The sequence below is a fragment of the Triturus cristatus genome, chromosome 8, assembly GCF_964204655.1.
Source record: "Triturus cristatus chromosome 8, aTriCri1.1, whole genome shotgun sequence".
Lineage (NCBI taxonomy): Eukaryota > Metazoa > Chordata > Amphibia > Caudata > Salamandridae > Triturus > Triturus cristatus.
Window position 1 is genome coordinate 1,080,733,206 of NC_140591.1, and position 15,848 is coordinate 1,080,749,053.

The window sequence follows — 15,848 nt, forward strand, 5'->3', positions numbered from 1 at the left end:
CTAGTTAACCTCTTCCTCATTCAAGGATCCCTCCCAGCTGTCCTCAAAATAGGACAGGTTACCCCTCTTCTAAAAAAAACCTCCGCAGATGCGAACAACTTCAATAACTTCCACCCCATCACCAATCTCCCTTTTCTTTCAAAGATCACAGAAAAATGTGTTGCAAAACAACTTTCCCAACACATTATGGACAATAATCTCCTTGCCGTGTTCCAGTCTGGTTTTATTCAAAATTGCAGCACTGAAACAGCCCTGCTGCGAGTGATCGATGATGCGCTGCATATACTCGATTCGGGGGAATCGTGCCTTCTGATTCTTCTTGACTTATCTGCAGCCTTTGACACTGTTAATCACAACACCCTCCTTAACACTCTTCAACAGAGAATGGGCGTGGAAGGAACAGTGCTTAAATGGTTTACCTCATTCCTCTTGGACAGAAACCAAATGATCAAGATTGCGAACAGTCTCTCGTCTCCACTGGTGATTGGTTAAGGCGTCCCTCAAGGCTCCATCCTTGCACCCACTCTGTTTAATCTCTATCTGGAACCTTTAGAGAACCTCCTAAGCAAATCTGGAATCCTCTACCATCTCTATGCAGATGACACCCAAATCTACCTCAAGGTGTTTTCCTCTCAAGATCTCTCACTACTCAACTCTACTCTCAACTCTATTCACAACTGGATGTTAGTTCACCAACTCATTCTCAATCCCTCCAAAAATAATTCCTCCTCCTTTCTACCTCTCTCTCCCCGCCTCCTGTTCAATCCTGGATGGATCAGCTGAATTTACTCAACAGTAAACCCATCATTGATGACTGCGCTAAATCCCTAGGTGTCATACTTGACAAAAGACTCAACCTAATCTCACACATCAACTCCATTGCCAAGAACGCATATTATCAGCTGCGCCTTCTGTGGGGGATTTGTCGGTTCTTCCCGGAGAAAGGCCTAAAAACCTTTGTCCAATCGCTAGTTCTCTCTAGACTGGATTATTGTAATTCTCTTCTGACTGGCCTTCCCAAATCTCACCTCTCCCCCCTTAAATCCATCCTCCATTCAGCAGCTCGCTTCATTTCAGGGTCCAAACGAAGTGACCACATCACTCCTATCCTGTCTTCTCTCCGATGGCTTCCCATCGAGGCTAGAGCTATTTACAAAACGGCTTGCATCACCCACAAAGCCTTGCACTCTTCCTCCCCTTGCTATCTGGCGAATAAACTTAAATTGTCCGGAGGCTTGAGACCTTCTCGGAATGCGGAAAAGTTCCTGCTTGAGCTCCCTGCCTTCAAAAGGGAAAAATTGATGTCTCAATCGTTCTCAGGTAATGCGGTGAAAATTTGGAACTCACTTCCTCCTTTGCTCCGTGCCACCACCTCCAGCCGGATCTTCAAAGCGGACCTCAAATCTCTTCTATTCCAAAGACACTTTCAGAACTAATTCCTTCATTCTCAGACCCCGCCAGGAAGTTCGTTAGTCATTGTAAATTTGTTATATTTATTTATTTTTTATACATTCCTTGCTTGCTGTGTTTGATATTGTGTTCCTCTTGCCTGCTGTGTTTGATTCTGTGTCCTGCTATTTTTGTACATTCTATTTTGTAACATTTCTCTCATGTAGGTTCTATTGTACAGCGCTCTAACACCTTCGGGTAAAGTCCGCGCTTTATAAAAATGCATAAATAAATAAATAAAATAAATAAATAAATAAATAGCATCGCAAAAATGCATCCCATGTCGGTTGTTTGACGTTAGGATTAACGTCTTATGGCGGTCCTTGTCAGCAATTTAGTAGAAGTTGTTCAACCTCGCAGCATTCAAATAAAGGCTGGAGACGAAGGATAACAAAACTGAATCATGTCGCACAAAGCACCGCGCTCAATGCATGCCCCGGGTCAAAACCAAAAAAACCGCTGCACTTGACAAACGCATTCTTTGAAACCTTGGACAATGGCAATATTTAAAGTTAGTTGTTTATTTAACCGTGTGTAAAGAAACGCAACTCGCTGTCAGACAGGTGTCCTAACTTGATAAGACTCACAAGTCAGTCATATTGACAATAAACAAAACAAAATAAAGTAACATACGCGCATGAATGCGCGGTTAAAAAATTGTAATAATACATTTGCCAAAAGTTTCCTGAAAGCGTGTTCCGAGTTGCACTACGTAGACAAAATGTAAGTAACTCTGCTGGAGTTAAAGCGTCTTGTTAACAAGGCGAGGGCACGACGTTAACAAAAACAAGCATTGTTAGCACTGTGCTGTTATAACCATAAAGTACGGTATCGGAAAAGTTGGTGCCGAATGAGTAAGGTGGACTACTGCTGCAGGGGGGATGTGCGCTCTGAGGGAGGCGAGGCGCTTCAACAAAACTGCGACAAAATAAACAAGTAATGCGTTCCTGACCTAAAAACACGTACGTTACAAAACACCAATAAACATTTCCTTAACATGCCCACAAGAGCATATCCCGAACGAACAACAGTAAGTAACATCCTCTGACAAAATAAACAAGCGCGGCCACGAAAGTGAAAGCGACCGCGCTTTGTTTATTTCGTAACCTGATCCACGATGCGACCAGGAAAACAGCTGCACACTGCGCGCCGCTGCTCGCTCCCGAGACCCAAACGCTATGGGCGTGAACATTTGAAGAAGAGATGGGACATGCACCTGCCTTTGGCCATTTGCGTGCTTTCATTATTGAAAGCCACACGCAAAGGCCAATCAAATGTGTTGGCGGAGTCACACCCACATAGAGAAGTTTGTAGTGAAGTTTGGAGTGCTCATAAGAACCCTCCCATAGAGCAGTGCATGCGTGCTGCGCTAGCCTCGACCTAACGAGCTAAAATACAACCTTGTCTGACCCCTCTGTTAAGAGTGAAGTGCTCAGTGCATTCCACATTCGGACCATACCTAACAAAGTTATTCAGGTTAAACTGCAATTAACATAAGAAGACAACAATATTTTTATCAGTCCTCATGTACTGAATGATGTACAACAGCTTGTATCTATTGACCATATTGAAACCAGAACTTGAGCTCATAAAACAAAGGTGTAAAGCTCCGGGTTTAGCCATGGTGTATTTAATGATTAAAAAGATACAGGTTAAGGCACTGATCTACAGTAGCCTTGCCTGAAATTAAAATCATATTGAACATCTGATAGTGCTCCACGGTATTTAGCCCAAGTTGTAAGTCTAGATAGGATTAATTTACCAATGACTTTGACCTCAAAGTCTATCAAAAAAATCAGGCGACAGCACAGACGGTCATCCCTCAAGCCTTTTTTGTACACAGGGACAATGACAGATTTAGACCAAGTACTGTGGAGAGCTTAAAAGCTCTCAAAATAGTTCCGCTGTTGTTCAGATCATAATCCTGCCTTTCATTTGCAATGTAAATTCTCTGTTTTGGATCAGTTCAAAATGAAGCTCCCCAAGACATATGACAGGATGAGAGTATACCATGACTGAGCTGGCCCATCTGTGACACCTTCCCTTGGCTAGTCACATACTGTATAAGCTACAAACATTTGCACCTGAATACATTTTCCATCCAGAATACATGAAGCCGCACAGTCTTATTTGGAAAGCTCTCCCTAGATTAGCAAATTCCGGTAGGATAGATTAAAGGACATAATTCTGAAGATGCTGGTAAAAAACTTTGGAATGAACATCCAGTGGATTGCTGATTAAAGGAAAGTATCTCTATGTTCTGTGAGATCCTGAAGTCATTTCTGTTTCATTGTCCTTTCATTGAGGACCACTAACAGCTTATCAGTCTTATGTTATACTAATGTTAAAATGCTTTATAGCAGGTCACTGGATCCTCAGACTTAGATCGGTTTGCAAGACAGATGGACATAGACTATAACCATTTAAATAGCATAATATGCCATGTGAAATAAGATGGAATGTTCAAAGAAATATTAAAGAATGTAATTCATGAAACACTGGAGCTTCGAAAATTTATGTTTGGTTGGGGAAATACCAAGAACCACAAATGTTAGTTATTTCCAACAAAACACAGTCACTCAATAGTAGTTACATTTTTATAAACTTTCCTATTGTGCCCCTTATCATAACATCTGCACCTTCGTTGCATTTTGCATCCCTCATACTGATCAGTTACTGTGTTCATTCCACTAGTCCACTTTCCAGAAGTGGAGCAATGCATAGACAGACTGATAAATTGACAAATGGAGAGCAGAGCTTCCTATTCCGTATGTGGGTAAACTTTCATTATTAAGTTTTATTTCAATGATCTTATTTTCCCTATTGATATAGATCCAAATGACATATCAGTTTTTAGGTCTATTGTTGCTGACATGGCTCGGAAGGGGGACAGGACCTGTGCACGCGTACGGCATGGCCTGGACAGGAGATGTGCACGCGTATGGTGCGAGCAGGAGTTGTAATAACGCCACAAGCCGTACGCATGCACATCAACTGTCTGTGGCAAAGCTTAACAGACAGGAGATGTGCACACGTATGGGTCAGGGCGTTATCACAACTCCTGCTCGCACCATACGCGTGCACATCTCCTGTCTGTTAAGCTTTGCCACAGACAGTTGATGTGCACGCGTACGGCAAGGCCTGGACAGGAGATGTGCATTCGTATGGTGCGAGCAGGAGTTGTAATAACGCCACAAGCCGTACGCATGCACATCAACTGTCTGTGGCAAAGCTTAACAGACAGGAGATGTGCACGCGTATGGGTCAAGGCGTTATCACAACTCCTGCTCGCACCATACGTGTGCACATCTCCTGTCCAAGCATGGCACGCTTACCACGTACAGCATGCCTCACCCCACTCCCCGGTTCTTGTGTGGACTCTGCGCTGCTCCCTGGCTGGTCTCGTGTCTTCAGCCGGTCACTGCAGCAACACATGGGGCTCCATCTTGTTCACAGGAGCCCCACCCGAAATCCTGCTTTGGCCGCACCATGCGGCATTCACGAAGGCGGGGTGGGCTCCCGCCGGACTTTTCTACTGCTTGCCAGTGCGGGGTGGGCTCCCGCCTCGCTTCCCCTACAAGCAGGCTGCAATACGCAGGGCTCCCTCAGCTCACAGGAGCCCCGGACACTTCCGGCCGTGCGCACCATGCCCCGCCCATGTCCCGGGCAAGGATGGCGCGTCTTCTCTGGTGTTCTCTGCTTGCGTTGGGACACCAGATGTGCACGCTCATGGCAACGCGCTCCCACCGTGCTCTGACTTTCGCGTGCGCTCCATCTCAGCTTTTACTTTCGCTGCGTCTTCACACAAGGCAGTGAAAGTTAAAGTAAAATGTGATCAGTTAATCTTTGCTAAAGGTCTCGCCTTCAACTTCGCAGGACTACAGAGAACACCCACTTTTAGCCACGGGGAGAAATGTAAGTACCTTCAGCAAACAATTGTTGTACTTGATGCCAAACGGATATCCTGGCACTACACTTGTGCACCCCTGAACTGTGTAATAATAACAGCTGTTGTTTTCTGTGCTTTGAAAGGTCGAAATATCCAGCAAATGAATATCTGTCTAGAATGATGTAAAATGCCATGCAGTAGTGTTGTGTGTGCACAGGGTTGTGGAGCTTACAATCTGCAGAGCTTGTTTTTACTCTGAAGGAGCCTTGTACCTCCCGCGATCATTTCTGGCCTGTAGCATAATTCATCCATCGTATCTAACTTCATTTAGTGTAACCCAATGTCGGAGCTAACAGCTTCCTGAAAGATGCCTTGTACCTCCCGCGATCATTTCTGGCCTGTAGCATAATTCATCCATCGTATCTAACTTCATTTAGTGTAACCCAATGTCTTAAGCAAGGACTAGAAGTACAAAGTGTGTGTTTACGCACCACTTGCAGCTTTTTAAAACACATAAATAAAAGGCATTGTCATTTACAATGCTAATAGGTCAAACTCTCGCAAATGCGAGACCTATTGCATTGCAAATGCTTGTTTAATCTGCCTTGGAATTCTGCTTTGAGAAAGGATTAAGATTCTTCAGCCAAATAAAGGTAGAAATTTGGTAAAGTATTGTGATGTACTTCCAGGCTAGGGCATATAAATCATTTACGGCCATTAGAGGGCTCCCTTCGCACTGTGACATTTCCTCCAAAAATCTGCTTTTTTCTATCACCAAACAACTCTGAGCCAGGCCTTTAATGTTTAAATAATAAGGGTGATTAAGGGAATATGTCATTTGTACAAACATTGCAATTGGCAAAATAACTCATACATCTCACGTTAGATATTTCCAAAAAGGATAAACTTTGGGCCCAGGCTTACAAAGACATTGTGCCAGCACAAAGTGATGCAAAGTGGCACGAAGGGTATCCAGTGCAAAAAGGTATTTTGTACTGAAAGGTCCCCTTTTCTCAACACAAATACTACTTTTTATGACTTTGCATGACTTTGTATCAAGAGGATATTACTTGTGTGTTACTTGACTTGAGTTTTTGATGCAAACCTCAATTTACAAAGCTAGACAGACTGGGCTTAGCATCAATAAGCTAAATGATTTATTTTTCCCAATCATTCGACATGCTGACAGGGGGGTAGCTTTAGGAGGCTGTTTGGGATGTGGCACTGCCCCAACCCCAAATAGATGCATTCTTGGCTTGGTAGTTGGGTCTGTGGGCACAGAGTCTGGTCTTCTGTCCATGGGAACCCCTTACATTCCCCAAGAGGGCTGCCCTCAAGAGGGCTGCACTCAGGGGATGCACTGAGAGTGCACCACATGTTTGTGGTGCACTGTTAGTGCACCCCCTAAGGACATGCTTGCCTCTGTGCCTACGTCAGTAATACGGCGTGAGTGCAGAGGCAAAGTTATTTCCTCATTTGCACAGGGCCACGCCCCCATGCAAATGAAAGGCCACCCTCTCTCAAAAGAGCTACATGTGTGCTAGCACTATCTGTGTTACAGAAGGGGCAGCACAGGTAGTTGCGATCCCTTCTGTAATACCAAAGTGCCCTGGGGAAGTTCATGGCCTTTGTAAATTATTGCTTGGAAGAAAGGATCACAAACATCCATCCAGTTTCAAAGAAATGAGGAAAATGAAATTAAAATTAACTCACAAGAAAACCTCATACCCATTTTCATCACCAAGAAGCACTCACAAGAACATATTTCCACACTGTTCAGAAAAACAATACCACTATCTAAACATATACGAAACAACTGAAAAATGGATGTATGATGGAACTATGCATGCCATTACCAGGTATACCTGTACAATACGTCCATTGTCACTTTCTGGAGTTTGTGCCTCTCCGAATTTGTCAGGTGAACCTGGGGCTAGTGTGTGTGCAGTTAGCAGATGTCCAAAGAGTGTCCTCCCCACCCTCCACATGAGAGGCTGATGCAGAGACACTCCTCTCAAACCCGCCCCCCTCATCCTCCTGGAAGAGGGGGCACACCTGAAGGTTTGGCTCTTTCTCTCTGAACAAGTCTTATCTTCCAACACGATGAGGTGATTACAAACCAATTAAGGAGGCCAGAAAGGGTAGTATAATAGAGGCTGATGATTGGCCAGGGGGAAAATCTGCCAGAGATCTCGACAGCACGAGGCAGGAGAGATGAATGCCAGAGCCGTCTATGCACCAGGAGCTACTCTTCACCAGGGAGCCCCTCTCCATGTGTGTCTGGAAGCCTTTCATCCTCTTTCCCCTTCCAACCATACCCCCACACACGAAACAACTTTGAGCAAGCAGCTCATTGCCCTTCCTTTGCCAGACCTCATAGTATGCCCACCTCATTGCTTTGCTACTCACCTCAAGGCCCTGTGACCAACTTAAAGCTTAGTTTGATGTCTGAAGGCCATGCGCCTAATTCAGGGCACTGCACACATTACAAGGCTTTGGGTACTTTGTGTCAGACTTCAAGGCCTTGCATCCATTCTGAGGCCCTGCATCTGGTTCAAGGTCCTGTGCACACCTTTAGGCTCTGTGATCCCCTCAAGGCACTGTACCCATCTCAAGGCACTGCACCCAGTTCAAGGCCCAGGTATTTGCTGCCACCTCAAGACTGTGTCCATGTCAAGGCATTGTGCCCAGAGCAGAGGGCTTGATAATGGGCTCTGTGTTCCCTGTGGTGACCCTGCTGATGAAGGGGGGTTTGAAGAGATGAACACCTTGGGCATCCTGCACAGCTTCCTCTATGGCAGGTGGAGGAACATCCTATGAGAGCAGCTCTTCGAGGAGAAGACTGCCCACAGCAGCCCGAAGATGGCCTTCACAGCTGACATCCTGGCAAAGACTCCGTGTGTACCTGGCTCAGGGACTGGGCGTGAGTGTTCCATGTGAAGGGGGCACATGCTTGGCTTTCCCTATCCCCAAATACTTGCCAGGCCCCTGAGGAAACTGCATGAGAAGTGGATATATATGTGTTCTGGGCAAGCTGACCCCAAAGGATCTTCAGAATGCCGTGGAGCTACACCTAAAGGCACCTAACTAGGCTCAGCAACCCTGGGAAATTGACGGTAAAGTGCAGGCATGTACCTGGTTTCACAAACTCAAGAGGACTTACCAGCTCAAGGCCTGGGATGTGTGTGTGGGGGAGTGGAACGGGGATGGATTGGGGAGGAAATGCCACGTAAAAATACTTTACATGTTGATTAATGTACCACTGCCTTCCATAGGGCTAGACACACTGGTAGCCACCTAGCTCATTCAATTTAACATCATTATATATGGAAAGTGAAAAGCACCTTGTGCTACAGACCCCCAGAAGAAGCAGGTCTGTTTGGGGCAAAAGGTGAATGCTAGGAGGTACGGGCACACTGCACCTGCCGGTCTCTGAGAGCACCCAGACACATCCTTTGGGTTTTATAGACCTTTCATCCCATTCTCACAAACAAGCCATAGGAGAACCTTGGCTGTGATCCTTGGCTCTCGAAGCAGCTCCCACCCTGCCTTTGCTCCCAAGGGACACCCTATACTCTCCTCTCATATGGCAGGCACTCAGATAGTCTCACACGTACTTAGAGACCCACTCAGACACTCATGCACCCATTCACAGACTCATAGACACTCTCACAGACGCACTCAGAAACTCACTTGCAGACCCACTCAGACACTGTCACACCCACTTACAGACCCACCCAGACACTCATGCACTCACTCAGAGACTCAAGCAGACACTCTCACACCCACTCAGACCGTTACGCATCCACTCACAGACCCACCCAAACACTCATTCATTCATACAAACCCAGTTACACACTTATGTACCCACTCACAGAAACATTCAGACTCATGCACCCACTCGTAGACCCACTAATACACTCATGCATTGACACCCACTCAGAGAATCACGCAACCACTTATACACTCATGTACCCACAAACATACCCACTCGCACACTCATGCACCCACTCATACACCACACAGACACCCATGCATCTACTAACACACCCACTCACAGACTCATACACCCACTCTTAAATCCACTCTGATACCCATGCACCCACTCAAACACACACCCACTCAAACACTTACCCACTCACAGACCCTATCAGACACTGGCACACTCAATCACAGACCCACCACTCAGACTCTCATACACCCACTCACAAACCCACTTCAAGACTCACACACCCACTTACACACATACTCAGACACTCACGCACCCACTAAATGGGCCCACTCATACACTTGCAGCCACACAAAGACCCACTCATACACTTGCAGCCACAGAAAGACCCACTCACACAACATGCACACCCACACAGACACTCATGCACCCACTCAGAGACTCAAACACCCACTAAAAGATCCACTCAGGACTCACACACCCACAAAACCACTCACTCACAAACTCATACAGGCACTCACAGACCCACAAACCAACTTTTACAACCACTCACACACCCACTCTCAAAGGTTACAGTTAAGAAATAGCATTTTACAAACATAGAAATTTTCTGAAAATAACCAAAGGTTACAGGGATGTTGTAGTTAGGAAATAGAATTTAAAAAACCTTTGAAATTCACTGAAAAAAAAGCAAAGGTTACAGGGATATTTTAGTTAGGCTCAGATTTCACTTGTACAGAACCAATGACATTCAGCAGCTATAGTTATCTGACGTAACTATAACTTACACCTGCAATGCACTGCTTATGACCTCACATATTACATCACTCATGACATGGAAAGTGACATCACTGATGGCATCACTCATGACGTCTCAAATCAAATGACCCATACAAGTGAAATCTGAGCCTAACTATAACATCCCTGTAAAGTTATTTTTTTTCAGTGAATATATATGTTCACTGAAAAAATCAAAGGTTACAGGGACATTATAGTTAGACTGACATTTTACTCATACACAACCAGAGAAATTCAGCATTTAGAGTTAGCTGAGCTAACTATAACATATGCCCCTGCAATGCACATCACTCATGACTTGGTCAGTGACATCACTCATGACATAGCTGATGACATCTCAAATGACATCACTGAAGACATCACTACTGACATTTCAAATTACATCACTGATTAAATCATCCACACTCACATACCTACTCGCTGATTCATAGAGCCACTTACACATCAACTCACCCTTACAGCCACTATCGCAACCTCTAATTCACATATACAGTCACTCATGCACCTATTCATTGACCAATACAGTGACTCACACATCCAGTCAAACAGCTATACAAACACTTACACAACCACTCATATACCCATACAACCATTCTCATACTCAGTCACCTATACAAAAACTCACATACCTACTCATTCACCCATGCAGTTACACACACATCCACTCACTTTCTCACCAATATACTAACACATCTACTCACTCATCTATACAGTCACTGAGACAAGTATATATTCCCCCATACAACCTTTCTCAAACTCGCCCGCTGATATAGCCACTCACACACCCATTCGCTCACCCATACAACTAATGACACACCCACTCACTCCCTCATACACCTAATTACACACCCATTCATGCACCCTTCCAGTCACTTATGTACTCTGTCACTCACCCATACAGACATATATGTACCAGCCCAGTCACCCATTAAACCACTCTCATTCACTATTTACAGACTCTGACACACCTGCACCCTCACCCATACAACTATTCATTTATACTCTCATTCACCATTACACCCACTTAAACACCAACTCACTCACCCATACAGATACTCACACAGCCACTCGCACTTACACACCAACTCACTCACCCATATAGAAATGCCCACAGCGACTTACTTTAGTATATATGTTTAACACGCAGTAAGTTTTAGAAAACACTCACTTTCACTGGATGATGTCATCAGTGATGTCATCAGTAACATCATCAGTGATGTCATTTGAGATGTCATGAGTGATATTATCAGTTATGTCACTGACCACGTCATAAGTGATGTAATATGTGAGGTAATAAGCAGTGCATTGCAGGGGCTCATGTTATAGTTAGCTCAGCTAACTATAACTGCTGAATTTCTCTGGTTTTGTACGAGTAAAATGTCATTCTAATTATAACGTCCCAGTACCCTTTGGTTTTTTTCAGTGAATTTCTAAGGTTCAATAAAAAATCTATTTCCTAACTATAACGTCCCTGTAACCTTTGATTTTTCAGTGAATTTTTAGGGTTTTTTAACTAGTAGCCGTGTTTGTAGTGTGGTGGAGAAAGGCGGTGGGGCCTCTGAAGCCCTCTCAGCAATCCTGCTATGTGGGACTTACTGGAATTAACATGAGGTCTTGTTGACTCCCAAGGACCATCTGGAGCCAAGGGAACTTAATTCCTCAACCAGCAGGACCCCTGGAGGTGCGATTGTGGGGGCATGGTCTGGCCACCAGTAGAGATGGCCACCAAAGCTACGAGCTCTGCTCCAAAATGGGCCCTGAGCAGAGGAAACAGCCTTCCAGGAGTGGCTGGGGGCTCACCATATGCTTTCTTCTTCTCCCCTGGACCTGCACATGACACTGCGGTGACAAGAGCCGGCAAGGATGGCAGCATGACAGCAAACCGAGTGGAGTCCTTCGTGCTGCCAGGTGCGAGCACCAGGCCTAGAGCCCTGAGTATTGCGGTGGCTCAAGCGTAGCAGCCCGACGCCATCCTCCTATCCCGGAGGCTGAAGGTGATGGGAGGCATGAGAGGGTGGAGGTTTGGGACCCACACACCTAGCCTATGACAACACCCAACACGCACCACCTTTTGGCAACTGCCGGTACTCTCCAACTTCAGAATCACGCTTGCCCTAGGACCCAGCCCTGGGACAGGGCTCCCTTGACTGCCGGGTGGAATTGGGAGGGGCAGGCCTTGGGGGTGCTGAAACCATGGTGCATCTGGTCTCGCAGGGGAGACACGACCCCATCACCTATGCCTACCTTGGACACAACGGTAGGTGGTGCCCTCACTGCCCTCTCAGAGGCAGCTCACCTGGGGCCTCTGAACCTGGAGAGTGGCAGACAGCCACGGATGCATCCCACCAGGCACACACAGGGCCCTGGACTATGGCAAGAGATGGGCCAATGAGGGGGTATGCGCTGGGACCGTCCCTCAAGTGTGGTGCAGACAAGGAGGTAGAGAGTGGAAACTAGAGGAGGGCACACTGGCTAGAGTTCCACCCTCCCCTCTGATTGACATGCAGGCCATGCAGGAACACAGTAAGAGGGGATGCCTATAATTGCTATTGACTGGCTAAGACCAGCGCTGGAGCTCTTCTATCCCACACATTTTCCCCCCCACCTGATACCCACCTTGGAGGACACTCGCATATCAGCCCCCTCTCCTTGGCAGACCAACATAACATCACCCGGGGGGCCGCCACTGGGGATAGGTGGGCCCCATGTCAGCCTCTGGCAACCTATGCAACTAACCTGTGGCGCAAAAGTCAGACCCACACAAGAGCTTGCGCCCTGTGACACATCGCTTCAGTGCCCACCGGAACTGCTGCATCAGGAGGCAGTGCAGGAGGGATTGAACTGGATTGCCTTAAACACATAGCCTTTAGGAACTGCGAACAAGTCAGCGGTCAATATCTCGCATCTTTTCTTCCACGATCAGACTCCCAGCGGTGGCCCGGGCCCTGACGTTGCCCTCTAGGCCCCGCACACAGAGGTCTGAGGGGTCCCTTGCAGCAGGGCACGAAGTTGTCTCTGACCCACTGGCATTTGCGGCCTATTCCTTGGCAATCACCTTGGGCTTGGGGAACACTGCTCCATCGCTGTTGCTCTGTAGGACTTCTGACTATGTGGGCACCAGGCACATCGAAACACTAAAATAGTCTGCTGCACAGTGAGCGGGGGCGAATGTCTGTTAACAAGTCCATGAGCAAGACCACCAGACAGCTCCTATTCACAGAAGCACTTAAGCAGCCACACAACATGGCCACAAAAGGTGCCACCCCTCGCTCAGCTGGCCCACCCCAGTCTTCAACAGCCTCCTCGCAGGGCGAAACCATGGAGCGCATTCAGCAGGAAATATCAGCAGTCGGCAGACAGTTGGAAGGGATTCACATCAACATCTCCATGCTAGCTGAGGAGGTGAAGTCAATCAGAGCTGGACATCTCAGGTTTCCATACACACGTGGAGGGCTTGGACCAAAGGCTGGCGTGGTGGAGGGCCGTCTTGGGGCTCTGCAGGATAGGGATCAAGAACTCCTCTTTCTTTACAGCAAATTGATTGACTTGGAGGATCGCAGCAGGAGAGATAATGTCAATTTCTTTGGTTTGCTGGAAGCTATTGAGGAATCAGATACCAAGGCATGCCTCAGAGACACTCTCCCGAGCCTTGTAGGTGTTACCTTCGACCCACCGTTAGAGATACAACATGCCCACCGCATTGGCCCACCGCGTAAGGATGCTGCCAGATGTCACCAACCCCTCATCACATGCTTCCTCCACCATGAACAGGCACGGCAACTGCTGTCCACAGTGCAGACTAACGGTCCATTCAAGTATGAGGGGCACAAAGTTCTCCTTGAAGCAGATTTCTGCAGGGAGACTGATGCAAGGCCTTTCTCTCTTTACGACCCCGGCTACACCAAATGAATGTAAAATATGGTCTCTTTGAACATGCCCAATTTCACATTACCAAAGATGGCATCTCCAAGGACTTCTATGATCCAGCAGACCTGCACCTGTTCCTAGATAACATGGGCCCACAGGACATAGGCACCCACTGCATTGCGTCTGCGCCAACGTGCACTGAATCCCCCTCCCTGCACTTGAGAGAAAACGGCAAATCACAAGCGGATCACGGAACCAAGACAGAGGTCAGGAGAGCCCCGCACACAGGAAGACAAACCCTCAGCCCTTCAGACTGTAGCTGCCTTCATCCATGACCAACACAGGGGAAATCCCGCTCCCCTTTAAAGCCCACCTCTGGCGCAGAGTGAGGGGGAAAGGTTCTGTGCAGTACCCCTGAGCCAGAGACAATCCTGAGGTCTGACATCCTGTAGAGTATCACCTTTATTGTATTGGTTGCTTGTATGATCACCAATGCTGTTTAATACTGCCACAGTTATGTTCCTTGCAACTCTTATTGCAATTGTAATTTCTATTTGATTTCAGTCTTGATATTTTGAATGCCTTACGAATCAATCCCGCCCTTGCTTCTCCTCCTCTCATCCCTCCCCCCTCTTCCTGGGGCAACAACATAACCACAGAGCCTTCCTCGGATATCACATGCCAGACGTCCATTATCATCAACTATCATTTACCTAATACTAAATGTCAATTACTGGCATCGCCCACTGTCCACTGTATTGCAGACATGCCCTCTCTCTGCTCCCCCTCCGCCTCCTCTCTTCCTCTTCCCCTGATAATTGAGCAGGAGCTTTTCACTCATCCCAGGCTGGAGTCCTCCCCAGACTGCCTTTCGGTCTGACATGAATGGAGGTGGTGGGGTGCTGAGGGTGCTTTGGGATTCCCTGCATCTATACCTACTAGGGGAGGGGGCAGTGCACGCCCCCCTCCCGCTGCACAATTCCACCCCCCCTTTTTACTCGCAGGGCCGATTACGGCTGTATTGATGCTCCATGTTACTCGCTCAAAGTGTCACTAAGTTTTCACTGGATGTCTTGAAACTTCTCCCCTGTCAGCATTATCCCCCAACCCTCCTCACTCCGACATATTATAACCCTGCTTTAGGCAGTGCCCTGCTCCTCCAGAGGGCCCCCCCATCGGACTGGTACGCCAGCTAGTCTAGACCCGAGGTGTATAAAGTCCAGTGTCCCCAGTGCTGCATAGTAGACAGCAGCCACTCTTTCACTGCCTATTCCCTCCCCTTCCCCATTATCATATTTGGTCTCATCTTGCGTCATCTCTTATTATTCCAAGCCAATCCCTCTATACCCCCTCCCTTTTTTCTTTTCTTTCCTTTCCTTTTCTCTTTTCTTTTCTCCCACTGTCTAACCCATCATCAGGGACACAACCCAACTCTCACGGGTGCTAGTCGCCCCCTCAGAACATAACAGAGCACATTCCTTGCATGCCGGGGGATACCCCGATATCCAAAGCTCTTCTTTCCCCTCCCCCTATGAACCTCTGTACACTCTCCCATCCCAATTACCCCGCCTCCCCTATTTGGTGCTGATTTCTTTGTTCTTTATATTTTGGTTTTATCCCCTCTCAAGCCCCCTCTCCTTCCTCTTGCATATCGCCTCACGCATCTCCCTTTCTGCATCCATACTACATGCACACCCTATTTAGTCACACTTCAACGACATTCTCTTCCTTAATGGGACCCCAATACACTTAAACAGAAACCCACAACTCTACGGTCACTCCGCCTCCCATGATGTGTGCCACATACCCCCTGCGTGCCGTTACCTGGAACGTACACAGACTCACACATTATATTTAACAGAAAAAAATACTCTGTTACCTCCAATCCAAACGGGT